Source organism: Hypanus sabinus, chromosome 16, assembly GCF_030144855.1.
Source record: "Hypanus sabinus isolate sHypSab1 chromosome 16, sHypSab1.hap1, whole genome shotgun sequence".
NCBI lineage: Eukaryota > Metazoa > Chordata > Chondrichthyes > Myliobatiformes > Dasyatidae > Hypanus > Hypanus sabinus.
This window is the reverse complement of record NC_082721.1, coordinates 76,009,254-76,033,523: the sequence shown is the minus strand read 5'-3', so window position 1 is coordinate 76,033,523 and position 24,270 is coordinate 76,009,254. Positions and strand designations below refer to the sequence as shown.

The 24,270-nt window shown below is 45.9% G+C and overlaps 1 long non-coding RNA gene across 1 annotated transcript; it reads left to right on the top strand.

Moving 5' to 3' along the window:
• The first annotated feature begins 1,137 nt into the window (after nucleotides 1-1,137).
• LOC132405873 (uncharacterized) lies at nucleotides 1,138-10,029 on the top strand. Its single transcript, XR_009515985.1, has 3 exons — nucleotides 1,138-1,231; nucleotides 6,196-6,415; nucleotides 9,830-10,029. It is a non-coding gene; the product is annotated as an uncharacterized LOC132405873 (long non-coding RNA).
• Nucleotides 10,030-24,270: the final 14,241 nt, after the last annotated feature.

Below are 24,270 nucleotides of genomic sequence, written 5' to 3'. Positions count from 1 at the left end.
TGTTTGGTTCTGGAACAACCAGCACAGCCCCAGCCATTATCTCAGTATAGCAACATTATGATCACTTTGCATTACAATAGACTTTGATGTTTTTTGTCCTAATTATGCTCTTTCTTGTAAAAATGGTGTACAATTTATGCTTATATTCTCTTTGGAATGTTGCAATGTACATGGGATGCTGCTGCAAGTAAGCCTTTCCACTACATCTCTGAGTACCTGTACTTGTGCGTATGACAGCGAACTTGGCTTTGACCCTGAACTCCACCTGGACCTGTCCACAAGACGTCTGCATCGTCCCACCAGAAAACCAGCCCAGCACCCTTTAACTCAGCACCACCGAGGGACTGATCCCGCCCACAGTGCTCCCTTCTCCTGCTGCTGTTCCAGCCTGATCCGACATGGGGTGGCCTCGAATTCCCAACCCGGCATGAGACTGATCGACATGTACTCCGCCAGCAACACACAAGCACTCCTCTGACGCAACACTGTTCTGACCCGCGCCCCCCCCCCAAAACGCCCTGTCTTGTCTCCAGTGTCTCAGCAGCATTTCTACTCTGCTTCAATCTCCCAAATCTACTTATTTCAATACAAACCTCCCACTAGCTCAACTCTCCCAAAACTGCCTTATATAACAATAGTTAGACTGCATTTGGAGTATTGTGTGCAGTTCTGGTCACTGCACTATAGAAAGAATGTGATGGTGCTGGAGAAAGAGTAGAGGGAATTCACCTGCATGGAGCATTTTAGTTAAGGGGAGAGATTGGATAGGCTGGGTTTGTCTTCCCTGGTGCACAGGAGGCTGATGGCTGACCTGATAGAAGAAAATTTTTATTTATTTACTTACTTAGAGAATCAGTGCAGACCAGGTACTTCTGGCCCTTTGAGTCGTGCTATCCAGTAACCCACCAAGTTAACCCCTATCCTGATCATGGGACAATTTACAGTAACCTATTAACCTACTAAACGGTATGACTTTAGACTGTGGGAGGAAACCCATGAGCACACAGGAAGGAACGTACAGGTTACAGATTAAGTATAAGATTATCAGAGGCATATGTAAGCGGGTAGTCAAAATTCTTTTTCCATGACAGGGGTGTCAAAACCAAGAACTTTGAACTTTGTTGTTTTGTGGCTACAGTACCTTTCAACACATAATACAGGTTATCTGAAAAGCTTGAGGCCAGAAAGGCTTTGGATTTTGTAATTTTCAGATTTTGGAATATATATTAAGGTAGATTGGAAACACCATCATTTCTGACTCTAAATTTATGTGCTACTGGTAAGCAGTCCTTTTCTTGCACTTGTTCATCACACATATGCACTTAACAGAAAAAATTGTTACATACCATTAATATAATGAGAATATAATGTGTGCAGAGTAACAAAAGCAGTTTAGCAGCATCGGAGAATACCTGAATCAGCTGTTTAGCAACCAACAACAGCAGCTTTCAGTCTCCTCCTATGCTGTCATGTTTAGATTAACAGATTGCAGCATTTGAGTTTCACTTTTTTATGTAAGATATAAAAACAATCAGCATTGTAGACATGTTCTGGTGCTAGTTTTCATCATCTAATGCTTCAAAAATTTAATACCGTTACGTAAGCTACAAAACCAATCATCATTGTAGACTTGTTCTGGAGCTAGTTTTTCATGATCAGCAGGCACTTTAAAAAATTAATGTGGTGCCTTTTCTTTTAAATTTATACAAGCAGCCTGCTGAATATTCACAATTACCTTCAATTTTCAGTTTGTCATGTTAAATCTTAGCTTATTTCATGATCCGCGTATTGTGAAGTGGCACATGCTCACTCTGGCGCCGATGAAACGCGATTGAGATCTTTATCTTTCACTTTATGCAGTGTTTTTTTTCTATTTTTATTAACTTGTTGATTACATATGTGAGGTCACTTCTCAGAACTATCTGTGGTGCGCAGATAGTTGTGCATCCCCTGGGAACCGTCCCAGTGCCTTGTGGAATTTTTCATTGCTGACATCTTGTCAGCACTCAAATAAAATAAAATTTCAGAGATTTTCCGATTTTGGATTTTCGGATAAGGGGTACTTAACCCATAATTTAAGAAAAAGCCATAAATTAAAGTAAGAAATATATTTTAAAAAATTAAAAAAAGAAGAAAGTGAAATTATTGAAGTAATATTCATGGGATGGTTCATTGTCCATTTAGAAAGCTGGTGGAAGATCTGATGATCAGAGAAAATTACAACACCTAAGAGGCATTTAGACAGACCCCTGAATAGGCAAGGCATGGAAGGATAGGGTCCTAATTATGATTGGTGTTTAAAGTTCTAAGTTCAAAGTAAATTTAAATCAAAGTAAATATATAATTTTCATTAAATGCAGACATTTAGAGTAAATACAGTTAAAATAATAATTATAAATAAATAAATAAGCAATAAATATTGAAAACACGAGATTAAGATTCCTTGAAAGTGAGTGTATAGGTTGTGGGACAGTTCAGAGTTGAGGTGAGGGAGGTTGAGTGAGGTTATCCCCCTGAATCAAGAGGCTGATAGTTGAGGGGTAATAATTGTTCCTGAACCTGGCAGTGTGAGTGCAGCAAGAAGAGAGCATGGCCTGGATGGTGGGCATCTCTGATGACAGATGCTGCTTTCCTGCGACAGTGCTCCATGTAAATGTGCTCAGTGGAGGGGAGGACTTTACCCATGATGGACTGGGCTGTGTCCATTATTTATTGTAGGTTTTTGCATTCAAGGGCATTGGTGTTTCCAATCAGAATGTTCTTTGTGGTATATCTGTACAAATTCGCCAGGGTCTTTAGTGACATACCAAATCTCCTTAAAGACCATGACCATATGATATAGAAGCAGAAGTAGGCCATTTGGCCCATTGAGTCTGCTCCGCCAGGAAATATGGCTCCTACTCCTCATAAAATATGGCTGCTGGCATTCCTTCTTTATAATTGCATCAATGTATAAAATACCTCAAAATTGTCTCTCAACCTCCTGGTCCAAGGACAGCAGCCCCAGGCTCTCCAGTCCATCCATAGAACTAGTCCCCTACCACTGGACTCATTTCAGCAGCAACTTTGAAGCTGTCACATCATTCCTGACCAAGATTTAAAGACAGTACTTCAGTACCACATCTTTCTTGTTCTTGTTCTCCTTGCCTGGATCCTACACACTATTTCATTCACAATTGTACCCTGTACTGGCACTTATACTGAACTGCACACACAAAAACACACACCCACACAATTGACATGCATAAACACACGTACACGCACCAGACACATACACACATGCAACACATTTGCACACAAATTCAGACACACACACACACACACGCAACTGATCTTTTTTCAAAAATTGAGTTTTGTTTAATCTCTTTTTAAAGTACATTCTGCTTTTTTTGTGTTTCCTGTTGTCCATCCGGAAGAGCCCTTGAGCTGACTGATGTGCTCAGTCATTTCCTATGGTTCAATGGCTCTGAAGTCACAAATAGGCCAGAGAGAGCAAGGAGTTTGGACTTACACCTCAAAAACACATGAGTAAACATTATGGGTTTTTCTAACAACCTGGTTGTTTTACAATCAACACTCTTAATAACGTTCACAAATTCCAAATTAACTGAATTTGTATTTAAGGTAGCTGTGGTGAGATTGGAACTTGGATCTCTGAATTAGTCTGCTCCTCTGGGTTAACAGTTTGGTCATTTATCTTTCCCATTCTTATGCTGGCCATCAGGGAATTAAAGTATGGGAAAAAAATTGAACTTGAATGGGTGAAGGACAGTGGAAGAAGTCAAGCCATTTGTCTTTGTTCTTGCTATGAGGTCAAAAGAATGGAGGCTGCCATTTTGTGAAGCTGCTCTGCATCCTCTATTTTGTGAACTTGGATTTGCTCGGCTGAATCAGTGTTTTAGAATAAACACAATGATGTTCCAAATCTGCCAGACTAGAGATCATTTTCAAATAAGGAGTTACGAGGAGTGACTAATAAGTTTGTGGCCTAAAGTAGAAGGAGTCAATTTTAGAAAACTTAGCACATTTATTTTTCAACACAGTCCTCTCCTATATTTACACACTAAGTCCAGCGGTCGTGGAGCATGCGGATCCCTTCTTTGTAGAAGTCGTCATCTTGGACCTCCAGCAGGGGTGATTATTAAGTTCGTGGCCCAAGGTAGAAGGGTAGAAGGAGATAAGTTATAACCATATAACCACATAACAATTACAGCACAGAAACAGACCATCTTGATCCTTCTAGTCCATGCCGAACACTTACTCTCAACGAGTCCCACCAACCTGCACTCAGCCCATAACCCTCCATTCCTTTCCTGTATATATATATACCTATCCAATTTCTTTTTAAATTTCAGTATCGAACCTGCCTCTACCACTTCTACTGGAAGCTCGTTCCACATAGCTACCACTCTCTGAGTAAAGAATTTTCCCCTCGTGTTACCCCTAAACTTTTGCCTCTTAACTCTCAACTCATGTCCTCTTGTTTGAATCTCCCCTACTCTCAATGGAAAAAGCCTATCCACATCAACTCTATCTATCCCCCCTCAAAATTTTAAATACCTCTATCAAGTCCCCCCTCAACCTTCTATGTTCCAAAGAATAAAGACATAACTTGTTCAACCTTTCCCTGTAACTTAAGTGCTGAAACCCAGGTAACATTCCAGTAAATCTCCACTGTACTCTCAATTTTGTTGACATCTTTCCTATAATTTGGTGACCAGAACTGTACGCAATAAGTTATACAGCTCTTGTTATATGCATGTGCAGTTCAACTCTTTGAGTGATTATGCAGAAAGTTTGCAGTTAATAGATTTTGTGGTATTTCTGTTTCAGATAATTGAAAATTGCAAGTAAGCACTGTCTGAGAAAATGGACAACATCGGCCTTTGTGCAGTCATCCGCTATCTCGGTCTCAAGGGCTTATCACCCAGGAGGTCCACGAGGACATGGTGGCAACATTAGGGGAGGGTGAAAAATAAATGTGCTAGGTTTTCTAAAATTGATTCCTTCTACCTGAGGCCACAAACTTATCAATCACCCCTCGTATTTGTGAGGTGTTCTTTGGTATGATATGACGTGCAGGTTTGTGAATGGTGATGTCTGTGTCTGCTCTGAGTGGCTCAGGCTGGTTACTGGTTTAAAATAAAGACCCATAAATTATCAGTTGTCTCTTGAGGAAGAGGAAATCGACGACTGCTGGCTTGGACAAGAGCTAATGAGAAGGTGATATAAGTTTGTTAGATGATCTAGAGCTAACAGGAATGAAGTGCATCATTTAAGTTGATAAGAAGGGTTTAAAAAAAAGGAGCTTCAAGTGCAAAGACAGGACTCTGGGGATTAACCGTTGTAAGGAAGAATGCCCGTACCAGGGGCTTGGAAGATGAAAGGATGAATTGTCTAGTCAATGAGAGATACCCCATTTTGGTAGAGTACCAGTTCTAAATTGTTGGCCTGGGGTCTACATAGTTACATTGTTGTTTGTGCAGAGACAATAAAGTGCGATCTTCGATTAATTAAGAGTTGTGTAGTGAGTTTCCTAACCTGGTTCCATTGATGAATGGTCAACAATTTGGTCTGCAGCCCTGTAGATGACATCTTTTCAAGTATTTGTCCAGGCCCATGTCAAATCTGTTCAGGATTTCTCTTACACCCAATAAGATTTCCAGATCCCTGAGCCCCTCTCTAATCCTTATAAGAATTACCTTAAATCTTCACCCCCTTGTTGCTCACTCTCTGCCAAAGGTAATAGTCAGTCCTGTTCAGTCTTTGAGGCCTGTTATCATTTTCTACAAGTCAGTCAAATCTCCCATCAGCCTTGTGTGTGGGTTTCAAAGTGAACTCCAGTCTGGGTAGTTTTCCTCACAGCTAAACCTCTGCAGAACTGGCACACTGTGGTAGCCTCCCTAATACCTTCCCAGTGTGTCATCACATCTTTCTTGGGTTGTTCTCTACCCGTGGCCTGCATTGTGTAGAGTCCCTCTGCTCTTCCATTTCAGGCTTTGTGTGATCAAGGCCTGCATTCTGAACCACTTTGGTGACCAGAGTGCTGCCTTCACATTCATTCATGGACGGTGAGAAAGCAGGACGATGCTAGCTGGAACACAAAAATGTGCCAGATGGAATTCAGTCCAAAACTGGCGCAAAACTCACTGAGATCATCTTGTTCCAACACACTAATCCTGTATTTCATTGCAGTTTCCTGCCTTCTGCAAATGCACCATCTTTGGACTGAATTCCCTTTGGCACTTCCATGGCCAGCTGACACCTTCCTGCAGACGAGAGCTGCCTTATCACTGCGAGCCACTCTGCCAGTCCTGCAGCAGACATCTTCAGCGGGTTTCCTCCCCAGATCATTCGTAAATTCCACAGGAATCACGGAGCCCAGAAATGAATCCTGCAGAACCACACTGCTTAGGTATGAGGGGAGTTACCTTTCATGGGCAGGTACTGATGCACCATCAATAACTCTCTGAGACGGGAGGCGAAATATCGGCTTTTATTGACTGGAAGAAAGAACAAGCAGTAGTTGATCACCGTACTACATCCTGGAGACTGAGGGCAGGGCTCAGGCCTCAATCGCCTTTATACTGGGGTCTGTGGGAGGAGCCACGGTCAGTGGTCAGCGGGGGGGGGGGCGTGTCTAGACAGGTATATGTAGTTCACCACAGGTACTGAGGAGGGGGGTCGTGTACAGGAACAGTGAACAAGGGGAGGGAGGGAGGGGAAAAGTGAGACAGAGAGGAGAAAGAGGGGGGAGAGAAGGAGTATGAGAGAGAGAGAGAAAGAGAGAGGGGTATGAAAGAGAGAGAGGAGAGAGTGGTATGAGAAAGAGAAAGAAAGACAGAGAAGGGGAGAGAGAGAGGAAAGAGAGAGAGAGAAAGCAGAGAGAGGGGTATGAAAGAGAGAGAGGGGAGAGGGGTATGAGAAAGAGAAAGAAAGACAGAGAAGGGGAGAGAGAGAGAGGAAAGAGAGAGTGGAGAGAGGGTGAGAGGGAGAGAGAGGAGAATAGAGTGAGAGTGAGAGAGTGTGACTGAGAGAGAGAATGATGAGTGTGCACAGATGGGTGAAAGACTGGGGTGGTCAGTGATGGGACAGGTGAGAAAGAGAGTTTTGGGGAGAGCATCAGTCAGAGGAACAGAGTGCACAGGACGTGGTCAGCGATGGGAGAACAAGGTTAACAGGAGCAAGGTACAATCAGGGAAACAGGAAATGAGCTCTCATGGTGGAGCCAATGGCGATGGACCTCAGTGTGAATAATACAGGAAATCAGGTTTCAATCACAGATGAAAGGCAATTGGGAAGTGTGTTAATGAGAGAGCAGTTTGAATTTTTAAATTTGCTGAGCACAGGCTGCTGGGAAACGGGAAAGCTATAAATAATCCTACTTGATCAGTCAAGGGGGAAGGATCAGGGACGTTTCTGGAGGGGCTGTGACAAGCAGTGATGCTTGTCTTTTGGGACAGTGAGTCTGCAGGAAGTTTGATTTTTTTTTACACTGCAAGCTAGCTCATTACCCATGACATTTTCTAAGGCTTCTATGTCTCACTGAGATATTCTCAGCACTCACCAATTCTCTTTAACTTCCTGGGGCTTGTTTTTGCACAGATTCATGTTCGTGACACTGATTTATCAAAAATAAAATGAGGTGATTAAGATCGGTGAGATCTGTACACTGACATACCTCCCAATGACTCAACGCGTTTGATCTGTTCAGATATAGCTGTGGTAGGATGTAGGCAGACTTAAAATCATCTGTGGTACACTCTAACCACAAAACAAAACTCACAGATTAGCTGTGTTCATTCTTTCCCCTCACTCAGTCTCTCCACTTTGCCTCCTTCCTTTTAAAAAATTAAATTGTGGTTTTATTTGCATGAAATTGAGTATAATGCTCGGCACGGAGAACCAGCTCTTTGATACCCCAGAAGCCTGAAACTCGCCGAACAATGGCCCCCGTCCCAGATCTGGGGACTTCAAAATGAAGCTTAGAAGTAGGAGTCCATTCTGCCCCTCACGTTGGTTCCATCATTCAGTGAGATTACAGGTGATATCTACCTTGCATTTCTTGGCCCTGGTCTTTTGATGAACTCATCCATCAAAGTGCTGCCTTGATATTTCCATGTGCCCACACCATCCTTAACAGCTTTAATATCTACCCCAGTCATCCTGCAACTTCTTGCTGCAATGTACGGTTTTGACTGAGCCACCCACACTGACATCACCAGCAAATTTAGGTATCAGCCTCACCATACGTCAGTTCTCTGAACAAATCCCGCTGATTATCCTGGTTCCCAGCTCAACCGCCTAACCGATTCCAGTCTAATCAATCCAATCAAATCCAATCTAATCAGTAATTGAGTGCATTTAGAATGATTTCCTTTGATATTATATTCCTGACCCGTCGTTAGATTTAGGAATGAGCAATAGTGCAGCTTGGTTTCTATACCCACAGGGTGCAGATGGCTCTCTGATAAGAAGCTCAGTGAAGCTTGAAAGGGTAGAATTTGAACATCTCTATGTACGGTAAAGGCTGGCTCGTGGTGCAGCAGCAGCCACACCAGACTTCAAGATGAGTGGTCCCGGGTTCGAATTGGGCTGGCTCCTTTCATGCTTTCCCTCCGTGCTGGGTTGAGTGTGCTTGGCCTCGTAAAAAGCAGACAAATATGCTAAAGAAATGGCAAGGTTGCTGCCCGATACAGCACAAGGCGTGGACAGGAACAACAGCAATCTACAGAGAAGCAGCCTGCAGAGTAATGAATGGAGATTGTCCACGGGAAACTACATGGGATGGACAATTAGAGTTTTTTCGATTCCGTGTTTTTCACCCAATCTTTCTTGTTTTTTTGTGCGGGAGGGGGATTTGGGGGCCAATGTGCCTGTTCCATTTTGTTTGTTTTTTTGTGCAGGAGGGGGATTTGGGGGCCAATGCGCCTGTTCCGTTTTGTTTGTTGTTTTGTGCAGGAGGGGGATTTGGGGATCAATGTGCCTGTTCTGTTTTGTTTGTTTTTTTGTGCGGGAGGGGGATTTGGGGGCCAATGTGCCTGTTCCGTTTTGTTTGTTTTTTTGTGCAGGAGGGGGATTTGGGGGCCAATACGCCTGTTCCGTTTTGTTTGTTGTTTTGTGCGGGAGGGGGATTTGGGAGTCAATGCGCCTGTTCTGTTTTGTTTGTTGTTTTGTGCGGGAGGGGGATTTGGGAGTCAATGCGCCTGTTCTGTTTTGTTTGTTGTTTTGTGCAGGAGGGGGATTTGGGGGCCAATGTGCCTGTTCCGTTTTGTTTGTTTTTTTGTGCAGGAGGGGGATTTGGGGGCCAATGTGCCTGTTCCATTTTGTTTGTTTTTTGTGCAGGAGGGGGATTTGGGGGCCAATGCGCCTGTTCCGTTTTGTTTGTTGTTTTGTGCGGGAGGGGGATTTGGGGATCAATGTGCCTGTTCTGTTTTGTTTGTTTTTTTGTGCGGGAGGGGGATTTGGGGGCCAATGTGCCTGTTCCGTTTTGTTTGTTTTTTTGTGCAGGAGGGGGATTTGGGGGCCAATGCGCCTGTTCCGTTTTGTTTGTTGTTTTGTGCGGGAGGGGGATTTGGGAGTCAATGCGCCTGTTCTGTTTTGTTTGTTGTTTTGTGCGGGAGGGGGATTTGGGAGTCAATGCGCCTGTTCTGTTTTGTTTGTTGTTTTGTGCGGGAGGGGGATTTGGGAGTCAATGCGCCTGTTCTGTTTTGTTTTTTTTTGTGCGGGTGGAGTTATTTGGAGGATAAGGTGCCTGTTCCAGTTTGTTTTTTGTTTGGGAGGAGGGATATGAGGGTTGATGATCACACTGCCTTTCTTTTCTTTCTAGGTTTCATGGTTACCTGGAGAAGAAGAATTTCAAGAGACAATAATCAAGGGATTATGGTGGGATTTATTGTTACAGTTTAGCTCGGGTTATACAGTTACTCGCATGTGTGTGTGTAATTGATCCAGACTGTAACCGGATGTGTAATGATCAGCTCTCCTGCCTGTATGTGACTGAATGGGTTCTCTCCCCAGATCATTGCACTTGGACCCTTTCTGTGCTTGTCACAATAAAGATGCCAGTTGAGATAAATGATCTTTTCTTGTCTGTCGTTGTGGGTCGAATGCTCGCCATGCTGGTGTCGGGAGTGGGATTAGAAATTGGCAGCGTGGTTGAAGAGCTATGATGTTGGATGGAGCGCCCGAAGGCCTGGGGAGTAAGTCAAGGGGCCGAGCAGTACGCCGCCCCCAAGCCAGGGTCCCGAAGACAAGAGTCCAATCTGGAGGGAACAGCATTGTGCCTTCCCAGGGAAACCTGGCACAGCAAGCGTAGCCAGGCTCCACAACCCAGGGGCACTGCGGGGCACATCAGCCACCTCCCTCGCGGCCCATCCAAGACACCACAGCCATGGGGAGGGGGCATGGACAACACGGCAGGCAACACCGACACCGCCAAAACAAGAGGAACACCAAGTGGCCTCAGCAATTCATGGCAGAAGGTCCACCCTGAAGTTCCCCAGATACAATGGTGCCCACTGCCTGGAGCCTTACCTGCCACCAGGCATGATGGTGTGGGGGAGCCCCACCTGGATGGCGGTGTACCTTGCCTGGCGCTGGAGGAGGATGCCCTGTGGGCTTTCCTCGATCTGAGCAGCGTGACCACAGGGCCCTGGGGCAATGCCTCGGGCAGCGGCCGCTGGGGGAGGTAATGAGGGAAGCAGGTGGCTCAGTGTGGGAGAACGCCTGGGGGCGCTCACAGCAGATCTTTGTCACGGTGCTCAGCATGGCTACCCCCAGCTCCCCCCTGCGGCCAAGGAAGAGCTTGTCCTTTACTCCCTTTGTAAAGACACTGATGCTGGAGTGCCTTCAGCAGCATGTTCGCCTGGTATCGCCATCTTTGATGGTTGAGGCGCTTGCAGAAGGCAAGAAGGCAGAAGCAATTTTAGCCCCCCAAGGTGTTCCAGCATGACCCTGCACACCGAGCCTGGGCTCGTGTGACCGAGGCGGAGGAGCCCATGGGACAGGTCCCACCAGCACCTCGCCCGCCCTGCTGCGGAGCAATCTTTGCTGCTGGTGTGCCCTGTACCAGTGCCGCGTCACAGCCAGCGGGCAACGCACCGTCCAAGACCTCCAACAGAATTTCTCTGTTGTCGCCTCTCCGGGTGGGTCATTTGAGTGAAGAGCAAGGTTTATATGTACGTTGCATGGTGGATGGCAGCCATCACCATCATCCACCTGGCTGTCCTCCCCAACACAGACCAGTCTTCTCTGCCTTGGTGGAGACTGACAGCGGTCCAGCTGGCTACGGTCACCGGCGACTGTGCGGTGATGAGAGGGGAGAGGTGGCTGCGCCTCGCACGGGGAGAAACACAGTGGAGCACGAGGTGTGGCCAGCCGACGTCCAGGGGTCCTGCATCACTGGCCGGACCTGCTGTCCCACCGGGGGGCCCACGTGGATGTGCCGGGAGGGGGGACACTCTACCCCGGTGCTGGAGCCGTGTCTCTCGGCAGGGCAGCCCCAGGAGGTGGACCCAGCGACAGCTGTTGCCAGTCTGGCGGAGGCCCGCCGCGTTGCCACACATCCCGCAGTGGCCCAATGCAACGCTTCAGGTAGACCTCCCGCCATTGACCATCAACGGCGCAGCAAGCGGGTGGGCAATCCCGTGCTGACCCGGGCGAGCACAGGACAGCAGACAGGCTGGGGGAAGATCTCTGCCCCCAAACCAGAGACCAAAGCCCTACACTCTCAGTGGGGCATGCTGGAGATACACCATGGGTTGTTGTTCTGGCGGTGTTCATTTTGCAGCTATGACAGTCATCTCCTGCAGCTGGTGGTGTAGTCGGTGCAGGGGTTTTAGGGGGCTGGCCTTTCCGGGGTCACAAAGATGTTGGGCAAACTGTGTGAACGTTTCTATTGGCCTGGGTACAGGCAGGATATGGAGCTGTTCGTGCACTGCTGCAACATTGGCATGCCCCCCGAAGGGGCCGGGCCACCGGCCTAGGGCACCAATGCTGGTAGGGGCCCCAGTATGGCTCTAATCCCCACCCCGAAGAAGGGACCTTCCCCCAGGCTTGCGAGTCATTGGAAGGGGCTGGGTGAGGTGCTCTACTGCGCCTCTGATGTGGCATACTGGGTGTGGGAGGCAGGTGTGAAGCACTGTGACCGGCAGGCACTGTATCGGCCCTCAGCCACCACCGACCCAGCGAGGCGAAGGAGGGAAGTGACACTCTGCCTACCCTGCCTCTTGCCTCACTAAATAGTGCATCACATGGAGGGGCTACAACACCCCCCAGTGCCCCAGGCAGCGGCATTGACCACCTCCGGGGCTTTTGGTTCTTGTTGTTGCTGGGGATGGCTGACCCTTCAGGTGGGGGTCGTGTGGTTACCCAGGGGGTTGGGGATGGTGTGGTTGACAGTCCGTCCCAGCACTCCTAATGGCCAGAGCTATTTATTGTTCTTGTTTTAAAGTGCTTTTGTTGTCATGGTCCGGTCCGTTAAATCTGTTTTCCGGTTCATGGTCTGGTTCAGTGATCCTTATTCCGGGTTTTCTATTATCCTTTGTTCCATTGGGTGCCTTAATTGAGGCACCTGATTCTCGTTTTGGACTGGCACATTATTACCGCTCAAATCAAGGATTCCCTGTTGGGCTGTTCCTTTCTGAATCCCTGACAGTTAGCACACCTGCTACTTCTGTCAGAATTCTTGGCAGTCATCTGGGCCCTTATCCTAACAAGGTTCCTGGCCCTGCGTCCCAGAAAGCGTCCCGGCTCTGAGCCCAAGAGCCTAACCCAGCCAAGTCCAAGAGCTGAGCCAAGTCTAGTTCAAGAGCCTTGCCCAGCCCTGTGCTGGAGTTCCCTCATCCTAGCCCCGTCCAAGAACCTCGTCTAGTCCAAGTCAAGGCTTTATGTACTCATCTTGTTCATGTGCCTCATCCTCTGCAGGAGTTCCATGTCCAGTTCTGTAGCCACGTCCAGTCCTTGCCTAGATCTGCGGTCCAAGCTCAAGTCAAGACCCAGGTTCTGGGTCCCTGTTGAGTCCCTAGCCCAGGCTCCTCATTCCAAGTTCCTTGTCCTGGTCCCGCTTACCTAGTCTTTGTCCTAGCCCAGGCCCAGTGTCCTTGTCTCATCTGGGGCCTGCGTCCATGTCCAGTGTTGTTTCTTCCTGACTCCCCTTGCTTTCTTGAAAAACCTTGTCTTGTTCCTAGTACTTCATTGTCTGTGTCTTGCATTTGGGTCTGCTCCCGGCACCCCCTTATGATATTTGTGGGATTATGGTGGGATGTTCAAGTTCATTTATTGTTACATTTTAGCTCCGGTTATACAGTTATTTGCTCGTGTGTTTTTGGGTGACTCTGACCATAACCAGGGTGTGTAATAATCATCTTCCCTGTCTGTATATGATTGAGTGGGTTCGCTCCCTGGGTCATAACACTTGGCCTGTTTTTGTGCTTGTCGTAATAGATGTCAGTTGAGATAAATGAGCTTTTCTCATCCATTGTCAAGGACCGAATGCTCGCCACAATATTATCAGACTGGAAAGAGTTCAGTATCATTTTACAAAGATGTGGAACTCAGTTATAGGGAGAGGTCGGGCAGCTAGGACTTAATTTCTTCGAGTACAGGAGACTGAGAGGTGACCTTATAGTGGAGTATAATACTGTGAGCAGTATAGACAGGGAGAACACAACCAGTCTTTTTCCCAGGGTTGGCGAATCAAGAGAAGAGGGCAGAGGTTTAGGGAGAGATGGAAACGAGTTAAGAAGGGATTTTTTCCGGCGGCCCATTTGATTCGAGAGAAGACATGAAAGATTTAAAAAGGAGCTTTTGTAGACTTTTGACTTTTTCAGACGGCACAAATCGAATCGAGAGAGGAGGCTACACATGGGTTGGGGCGAGAGAGTTAAAAAGGAGTGATCCGGTGCCTTCAGCTTTTTCTGTGGCAGAGGAGGCTGCACACAAGTCAGGGTGAGAGATTTAAAAAGGGGTTTTCATGAGCTTTCAGCTTCACCATTCTTTGTCTGTTAGTGCAGTGAGAGAGGCTTTAGGGGGTTTGCTGTATTCTTTGTGTGAGATGTAGGAATTTTGGGGGGATCTCCAGCTTCCCGGATAACCATCTCTGCACAAAATGCATCGAGCTGCAGCAAGCCACAGGGAGATAGTCACCCCTAAGTTGCAGGAGGCGGGTAACTGTCTGGGGAGGGAAAGGAAATGGGCAGTTAGGGAAGAGTACCCCTGTGGCCATTCCCCTCAATAATAAGTACACTGCCAAGGGGTGGCCTGCTGTGTGGAGCTGCAGTGACTGGGTCTCTGCCTCGACGGCTCAGAAGGGAAGGGAGGAGAAGAGGACTGCAATAGTGACAGGGGATTCCACGTATGGAGAAGTAGACACAAGCGTCTGTGGATGGAACGTTGCCTCTCAAGTGCCAGGCTCAGCAGTGTTTTGGAACCAGGAGGGCGAGTAGCTAGAAGTCTTGGTACATACTGGCACCAATGATAGGGGTCGGAAAGGGGAAGAGGCCCTGAAGAGGGAATATGGGGAGTTAGGTAGAAAGCTGAAAAGCAGGCCCTCCAGGGTGGTAATATCTGGGTTGCTGCCTGAGCCACATATCAGTAAGGGTAAGAACAGGATGAGTTGTCAGATGAATATGTGGCTGAGGAACTGGTGCTGGGGCAGAGGTTCAGAGTTCTGGATCAAAGGGATCGCTTCTGGACAGGTATGACCAATACAAAAGGGGTGGGTTACACCTGAAACCGAGGGGGATCCAATATTCTTGTGGGTTGGGTTTTCTAGAGCTGTTGGGAGTGTTTAAGATAATTCGATAGGGCGATGGGAACTGGAGTGCTAGGGCTGAGGGTGGGGCAGTTCGGAAACTACTAGGTGTTGTGTGAAATGAATGTCATGAAGGACAGGCAGATGATCGGGCAAAATTGCAGCCATTGGGATGAGTTGCAGTGTAACATGGGGGCAAAATTGAAAAGGGTGAAGAATACAGGCCTGAAGGTGTTATATCTGAATGTATGCAGCATCTGGAATAAGTTATCTTGTAGCACAGTTAAAGACTGGTAGTTATGATGTTGTGGGCATCACTGAGTCATGGCTGAAAGAAGACCATAGTTGGGAGCTTAACATCCAAGGATACACAGTGTATCAAAAAGAACAGGCAGGTGGGCAGAGTGGGTGGGCAGCTCAGTTGGTAAAAAATGAAATCAAAACCTTAGAAAGAGGTGACATAGGATCAGAAGATGTAGAATCCTTGTGGGTAGAAGAGGCTACAAAGTACCCTGGACATCTCCAAGGAGCATTGTCTCAGAAAGGCAGCGTCCATTATGAAAGACCTCCAGCACCCAGGGCATGCCCTTTTCTCATTGTTACCATCAGGTAGGGGGTACTGAAGCCTGAAAGCGCACACTCAGCAATTCAGGAACAGCTTCTTCCCTCTACCATCGGATTCCTAAATGGATATTGAACCCTTGGACACTACCTCACTTTTTAAATATACATTATTTCTGTTTTTTTAACCCAATTTTTAATCTATTCAATATGTGTACACTGTAATTTATTTATTTATTATTATATTTTGGGTTTTTTCCTTCTAGATTATGTATTGCATTGAACTGCTGCTGCTAAGTTAACAAATCTCACGTCACATGCCGGTGATAATAAACCTGATTCTGATAGAATTAAGAAACTGCAAGGGTAAAAAGACTCTGATGGGAGTTATTCACAGGCCTCCAAACAGTAGCCAGGAAATAGGCCTCAAATTACAAAGGGAGGTAGAAAAGACTTGTCAAAAGAGTAATGCTATGTTGGTCACGGGGGTTTCAATATGCATATGGATTGGGGAAATTAGGTTGGTGCTGGATCCCAAGAGACGTAATAGAATGCCTACAAGATGGTTTTTCAGAACAGCTTGTAGTTAAGCCCACCAGGGGATCAGCTATTTTGGATTGGGTGTTGTATAATCAACCCAATTTGATTAGGGAGCTGAAGGTGAAGGAACCCTTAAGAGATAGTAATCATAATATGATGGACTTCACCCTGCATTTTGAAAGGCAGAAGCAAAAGTCAGATGTATCAGTTTTACAGTGGAGTAAAGGGAATTACAGAGGCATGATAGAGGAGTTGGCCAGAATTAGCAGCGGTAATGGCAAAACAACAAGGGCTAGAGTTTCAGGCAGGGATTCAGAAGGTGCAGGATAGATACATCCCAAAGAAGAAGGATGTTCAAAAGGCAGGACGACACTACCATGGCTGACAAAGGAAGACAAAAATAATGTAAAAGCAAAAGAGAAGGCATATAATAGAGCAAAAAAAGTTGGAAGTTAAAGGATTAGGACATTTTTAGAAAGTAACAGAAGGCAACTAAAATAGTCATAAGGAGGGAAAGATAAAATATGAAAGTAAGTTAACCAATAATATCAATAAGGATATATAGAGAGTAATAGAGGTGCTGGATGTCAGACTGCTGGAAAATGACACTGGAGAGGGGGACAAGAAATTACTGGATTAACTAAATGTATTTTATATCCATCTTCACTTTGGTAAACACTGGTAGTATTGTATGCCAGAACCTCAAGAGTGTAAGGAGGCAGAAGTGAACACAATTGTTATTACTAGTAAGAAGGTGCTTGGGAAACTGAAAGGTCTGAAGGTAGAAAAGTCACTTGGACCAGATGGAGTACACTCCAGGGTTCTGAAAGAGGTGACTGAAGAGATTGTGGAGGGATTAGCGTATTGGCGATAATGGACTACCTGACTAGCAGACCACAGTGTGTGTGTCTTCAGAGTTGTGTGTCAGACATAGCTCTAGGCAGCACTGGGGTCACACAGGGGACTGTATTGGCTCCCTTCCTGTTTACCCTGTATACCTCAAACTTTAGATTCAACACTGAGTCATGTCATCTGCAGTAATTCTCTGATGTCTCAGCAATAGTTGGGTGTATAAAGGGACAATGGGAGGATGAATATAGGCCCTGGTGATGGACTTTGTTGAATGGTGCTGACTAAATCATCCGCAGCACAACATCAGTAAGACAAAGGAGATGGTGATGGACTTTAGGGAGACCAAGCCTGCACTGCTCCCTGTTACCTTTGATGGTGAGGATGTATAAGTAGTGAGGCCCTACAAGTTCCTGGGGCTGCACCGGGATGACAGACTTGAGTGGAGCACCAGTACAGAGGCTGTGTACAAGAAGGTCCACAGACGCTTCTACCTCCTGAGGAGACTGAGGTCCTTTGGAGTATGCAGGCCTCTCCTTCACTTGTTCCAGCAGTCTGTCATTACCAGTACAATTTTCTAAGCAGCGGTGCATTGAGGCAATGGCATCAACACATGGGTGATGCCAAACAGACTCAATAAACTGATTAGAAACAGGAGAAATTCTGCAGATGCTGGAAATCTGAGCAACACACATAAGATGCTGGAGGAACTCAGCAGGCCAGGCAGCATCTATGGAAAAGAGTACAGTCGACATTTTGGGCGGCAACCCTTTGACAGGACAACTGATCAAAACTGATTAGAAAGGCTGGTTCTGTTATAGGAGTCAAAGAGGATACTGGAGGTTGCGGTAGAACGAAGAACTCTCTGGAAAATCCTGGTAATTCTGGAAACTGTTTCTCACCCTCTGCATGTCATCTTGGCCGAACGTAGGAGGACTTTAAATAACAGACGAAGACAAATGCACTGCTCCAAAGAGCATTATATGAGGTCATTCTTACCCCGGGCCATTAGGCTCTATATGAATCAACCTATAGCTGAGGAAGTGATGATCGCCTCCTGTTAGACTGTAATTAACATCTGTTTACCAAAGTTCTGTTTAAGCGCTATTACGGACACCCTGTACAATACTACCATCACTTCTTATCTGGACAGCGTGGATGTGCACCCATTACTGTATAATATTATGGTAGTTCTTGCAACACCTTCTTATCACTGTGAGCTTGGAAATCTTATAAACTTTGACTTGTTAATCTTGCGCATCTTATTTTTAAGGTAACTTACTTTTTATTCTTTCTTATTTCTCTTCTAATATTTGTATATCTGTGCAATTGTGATGCTACTGTGACACTGTACTTTCCTTTGGGATCAATAAAGTATCCATCTATCTATCTATCTATTATGAATGACCTTTCAAGAATCACTAGGTTCTGGGATAGCTCTGGAGGATTGGAAAATCGCAAATATCACTCCACACTTCAAGAAGGGAGAAAGGTAGAAGAAAGGAAATTATAGGCCAGTTAGAGTTGGAGTACATCGTTAAAGATGAGATCTCAGAGTACTCGGAGGCACATGATAAAGTAGGCCAAAGGCTGCATGGTCTTGTCTGGAAAAGTCTGCTGGAATTCTTTGGTGAAATAACAAGCAGGATAGACAAAGGACAGTTATTGGATGCTGCGTACTTTGATTTTCAGAAGGCCTTTGACAAGGTGCCGCACATGAGGCTGCTTAACAAGATAAGAGTCACGGTTTTACATGGACAGAAGATTGGTTACTTGCAACGAGGCGAAGAGTGGGTAGCCTTTTCTGGTTGGTTGCCAGTGACTAGTAGTGTTCTGCAGGGGTTGGTATCAGGGCTGCTTCTCTTTAGATTTATATATCAATGATTTGGAAGATGGAATTGATGGCTTTCTGGCCAAGTTTGGGGACAATATGAAGATAGATGGAGGAGCAGATTGTGCTGAGGAAGCAGGAGGTTGCAGAAGGACTGAGACAGATTAGCAGAATGGGCAAAGAAGTGGCAGATGGAATGCAGTGTCAGGAGGTGTATGGTCATGCACTTTGGTAGAAGGAACATAAGCATAGTGTTATATACCCCCAGGGTTCAGTTTTTTCTGTGGACTGTCACTTTAAAATGCCAAGAGAATGAGACTGACTTTTAGACACTGTTGGATTTCTGCTGACTACAAAAATTGCTCTCTTTCTATGGTGAGCAGCTCGTGTTTACAGTTTTCTGGAATTATACAAGGACACTACAGAATTGCTGTTGGCTTCTGGGTTGCCATGGTGAGAGAGAGGAGGAGTTACATGATGGACAGCTGGTCTTCAGTGTGTGTGTATTTAAGCAAGGTCAACTGCATTTCTCACAGAGACACAGAGGAGACGCACAGAGGTTGGCGACGAAAGAGTCACTGAGCTCTTTGAGTGCCCACACGGGTGGGTTGTGGATCGATCGGGAAAGGTCAATCGGTGGTCATCACAGTGCATGTAAGGGTGACCCTGTGGGAACTACCGGTGTGTCGAACCCTCGCCTGGGCTGGTAGTTAACCACTGCAAGACGGGACCCCTTTAATGTAGTCACATTTGACTAAGCTGAAGGATTTGGAGGACAACGGGGAAGATTGATGACACCTGTTTGTTTAGATTACAAATATCTCTCTCTCTCACTTCAAATTCCGTGGATTGAACTGAACAGAACTTTCTTACACACCATTGTAAGACTGTACCTCTTACTACCTGAGCTTGAATATGAGTTTGGGAACTTTATCTATATACCTATATATGCCTAACACTGAACCCTTGGTTTACAAGGTTTAGGTTACTGTATTACGTAGTTACTAATAAAATAGTACTTGTTAACAGCACCACCAGACTCCAGGTGAGTTTTATTGCTGCTGAAACTTTTACAGTGTTGCGTGCGTGTAACAGGTACTTTGCCCAGGGTTGTGTTACATAACAATAGACTATTACTAAGTGGGCAGAAAATTCAAAAATCCGAGTTGCCAAGAGACTTGGGAGTCCTCATGCAGAATTCCCTATAGGTTAACTTGCAGGTTGAGTCAGGGGTGAGGAAGGCAAATGTGATGTTAGCATTCATTTCAAGAGGACTAGAATATAAAAACATGGATGTAATGTTGAGGCTTCATAAGTGGCTTCATTGCCACTTATAGCTGTGGAGGCCAAGTCACTGGGTATACTTCGAGCAGACGTTGGTAGGTTCTTGGTTAGTGAGGGTGTGAAAGATTATGGGGAGAAGGCTGGAAAGGCATAATGAATCAGCCCTGATGATTCATTATGTTAGATATGAATTTATCATTAGATATGTTAAGTTAGATATGGCCCTTGTGGCTAAAGGGATCAGGGGCTATGGAGAGAAAGCAGGTACAGGGTTCTGAGTTGGATGATCAGCCATGATCATACTGAATGGCGGTGCAGGCTCAAAGGGCCGAATGGCCTAATTCTGCTCCTATCTCTTATAGTCTCATGGAATTTAGGGGCAACTTTTTCACATGGTTAGGGAATCAAGAACTAAAGTACATTGGTTAAATGAGATGGGAGGGATTTAACAGGAATTTAAAGGGCAACTTTTTTTACAAAGAGGATGGTGTCTATATGGAATAAGCTGCCAGAGGAAGTGGTTGAGGCAGGCATAAAAATAACATTTAAAGGCCAGTTGGACCGATATATGGATTGTAAACATTTCAAAGGCTAATGTGCCAAATACAGGCAAATGGGACTAGCTTGGATGGAGTGTCTCACTCAGCATGGACCATTGGGCCAAGTAGTCTGTTTCTATGCAATGTAACTCCCCGACTCTATAACTTCATGAAAAGGCAGCAAAGTGCAGAGGAGTTCAGCGAAGAAGGGAACTCTGCATCAACCTCACGCATCATAGCTCAGGACTGACAATGAGACAGCAAAGTGAGAGCTGAATATTTCACAAGGAACACATCTGGCAACTCTGGGCTGCAGTTGTGCAAGAGATCAAGAAGAGCTGAGTGTGGATTGGGTGTCCAAGTGTATGAAAGCCGTCAGGCAGGTTCAACTAGTAGTTAAGACTGCAAGTAGACTGGGCCATGTTCAAGGACTCATCTGTGGATCTGAATGAATACACCACGGTTGTAATAGACTTTATTGAAATGGCTGTTAATGAGTGCGTCCCCACAAAATCGTTCAGAGTTTTCCCCAGTAAGCAGCTCTGGATGAACCATGAGATCCTCACTCTGCTAAGGACCAGATCAGGAGCATTCAGAGCTGGGAACCAAGAAAGTTACAAGAGGTCCAGGCACAATCCCTGGAATGCCATCTCACAAACAAAGTGGCAACTAACTTGAACCAGTGAAGGATGCTCAACATTTGTGGCAAGGGCTTGAATTCGATCACCTCTTACCAAGAAAAATCAAGCGACATAGGTGACAACAGGGCTTTGCTCCCAGATTCAATTCAATTTATTCGTCATTCTGGTATACATGAATACACATGAATGCAGCCACACAAAATGGCGTCAAGGTGCAAAACACAGTACTGACAGTCACACTCAGTACAAAGTGCACATGCACACGCACACACACGAGAGCAAGGACAAATGGCATCAAATCACACAATAGCAGCGTCCCAAACACCAGCCATCAACCCATAGTCGACCACAATAGAGCCAGTCTCCTGCCACATGAACACAGTGGGGCAGCACTGACCCCAGCTTGGATGCCACGTCACCCTGCTTCCGGTGGAGTGCACAGGCCCCAACAACTTCCCCCTCTCCCCCACACAGACGACACCACGGCTTGAAGCTCAGTCTTCACACATACAACACAATAAGCCCACGTAGAATATCAGTGAGATATAACCACACAAAATATACATGCACAGTACACAGTCCAGACCCTTCTGCCCATCGAAATCTTCAGTCCACCACAAAAGAGCTTGGGAGCACCGACTGCAGCTTGGATGTTGTGCAGCAGCCACCCCCCACCACTGCCCCCGGCAATACTGCATCTTGAGGTCCAATCCTTACATATACGTAGTAAACACATATAGAATATTAGTAAAGTACTAATAATTAGTACAATTATTCAAAATATATATGAATACAGCCCAGATGCTTCAGTCCATTGAAATCTTCAGTCGAACACAATAGAGCTTGTCTTCTGCCAAGCAGACACTGAAGGGACAGTGCTGACTCTGTCCTGGATGCTGCGCCACACCGCCTGCGGAGCAGCCCCCCAGCTTTGACGCCTCTCTCCTGGCGGCTGCAAACAGGAGACACCGTGGCTTGAGGTCTCGTCCTTGCTATGACTGAGACCACGTAGCTCCCCTGCCACCCTGCTCTCACTCAATACATCAGCAATTCAAGCTTGCAGCATACCAGATTTACAATGTCCACTATTAGACAGTAAGCCTCCGTCGACTCAGGCAGCAGCACCTTCCACATCTCCTTCATTTTCTCTGTCAGTGAACAACTCGCTGATGGTATAGACCCGCAATACTCTTAAGTTCTTAATGTATAGCAGGATCTTGCGATCATTAGGAACATACTTAAATAGGGCAGTAGCACCTTTTGTTGAGCCCACAGAAGCTGGTGTGAATGGACGTGTTGCCCTTTATTTCCAGTCAAGGTGGTGCTAGCAAGCAACGATTCCTCGGACGATACCTTCCAGATAGTCAATTATTTCAATTATTTCACTTTTTCCACGCCTTCTCCTTATTCTTTTTATCTCAATTGTGTTTTGAAAACTGTTGGAACTTGTGATTTGCACTTTGGAGTTCAATTGACTGATCTAGTGCTCTATTCTCCCAAGGAAAATTCCAGGAGAGGACCGCAAGCCTCAAGCAGAAGACCAGAGATGGGTTGCGGGGCCAAGGTCGACTCCACTTCTTGCTGACTGAAGTGCTGAGAAAGATTGAGACATCAAGGTGAATGCAGATGAGGCCAGATTGGCAGATGGCAATTGCTCTCCATGAAGGCCGCGTTGGGTCAGTGGTTGGGAAACCCCATGTGGGCAGTGGCTCCCCAAGGAAGGACCGAGTTCCTCACTCTCCTGCTGAAAGACTTATGTGATTATTGGTGTGGACTGTAGTTTATTTTTTGTGTGAGGAAAGGGTTGGGGATTTGGGGTCTGATTTTCTTGTTGGCATTTTTCTGTGTGGGCGATTGATCTGTTTTTTGTTTGTGTGATGGAGGGGGGTTGGGGGTTAGGGGTTTGACGTTCTAGCTACTGCTTTCTGGGTGGGTGATCTGATAGTTTTTGGGCGAGGGAGGGTTTGGGGCTTGCGAAGTTTGTTTATTTTCCTTTTTTGTGCGGGAGGTGTAGGTTGATGTTTTTTCTGTCAATGACCACCATGGTTTTTCTGTGTTTCATGGCCAGCTGGAGAAGGTGAATCTCAGAGTTGTATTCTGTACACATACTTTAATAACAAAATGAACCTTTGAACCTTTGATCTTGACTTCTAAGCTTGCTTTGACTGTCAAAACATGGAGGGCCCATCATGAACTCCCACAGCCCTTGATGATCCTGAGATTTCAGTCTCTGTGGCAAATGTGAGAGCAGCCTTCAGAAAGGCAAACCCATGAAAAGCATCCGGCCCAGACAGGATACCTGACAAAGTACTAAAGACCTACGCCGATCAATTGGCTGGACTGCTCACTGATACCTTTTACCTCTTGCTTTGGCAGAGTGTGGTCCCCACCTACTTCAGAATTAGAATCAGAATCAGGTTTAATATCACCAGCATATGTTGTGAAATTTGTTAACTTCAAGCAAGCTTTAATTATACCGGTGCCCAAGAAGAGCGTGGTGACCTGCCTCAATGACTATTGCCCAGTAGTACTTACATCCACAGTGATATATTGTTTCGAGAGGTTGGTGATGAAACATATCAACTAATGCCTGAGATGCAACTTGGATCCACTCCAATTTGCCTACTAGAGCAAGGGGTCCACAGCAGATGCCATCTCATTGGTTCTTCCACTCAGTTCTGGAAACATTTGGTTAACAAAGGTGCAAACATCAGGATCTTCTTTATCAACTACAGCTCAGTATTCAATACCATCGTCCCCCTCAAAAATTAATCAATAAGAAGACCTCTTTGTGTAATTGGATCCTGGATTTCCTCACTTGTAGACCTCTAGCAGTTCGGATTGGCCACAACATCTCCTCCAAGATCTCCACCAGTGCAGTTGCACCAGAAGACTGTGTGCTTAGTCCCCTGCTCTATTTACCTTATTCTTATGACTGTGTGGCTGAGCACAGCTTCAATGCCATACTCAAGTTCGCTGATGACACCGCTGTTGTGGGCTGAATCAAAGGTGGTGATGAATCAGCATATTGGAGGGAATTTTAAAATCTGACTGAGTGGTGTCATATCAATGTCAGCAGGACTAAGGTGTTGATTATAGATTTCAGGAGAGAGGGAGAGAGAGGGAGAGGGGGAGGGGAGAGAAAGAGAGGGAGAGAGAGAGGGGAGGGAGGGGGAGGGAGAGGGAGAGGGAGAGGGAGATGGAAGGGGAGGGGGGGGAGAGAGAGAGAGAGAGAGAGAGAGAGAGATCCATGACCCAGTCCTCATTAGA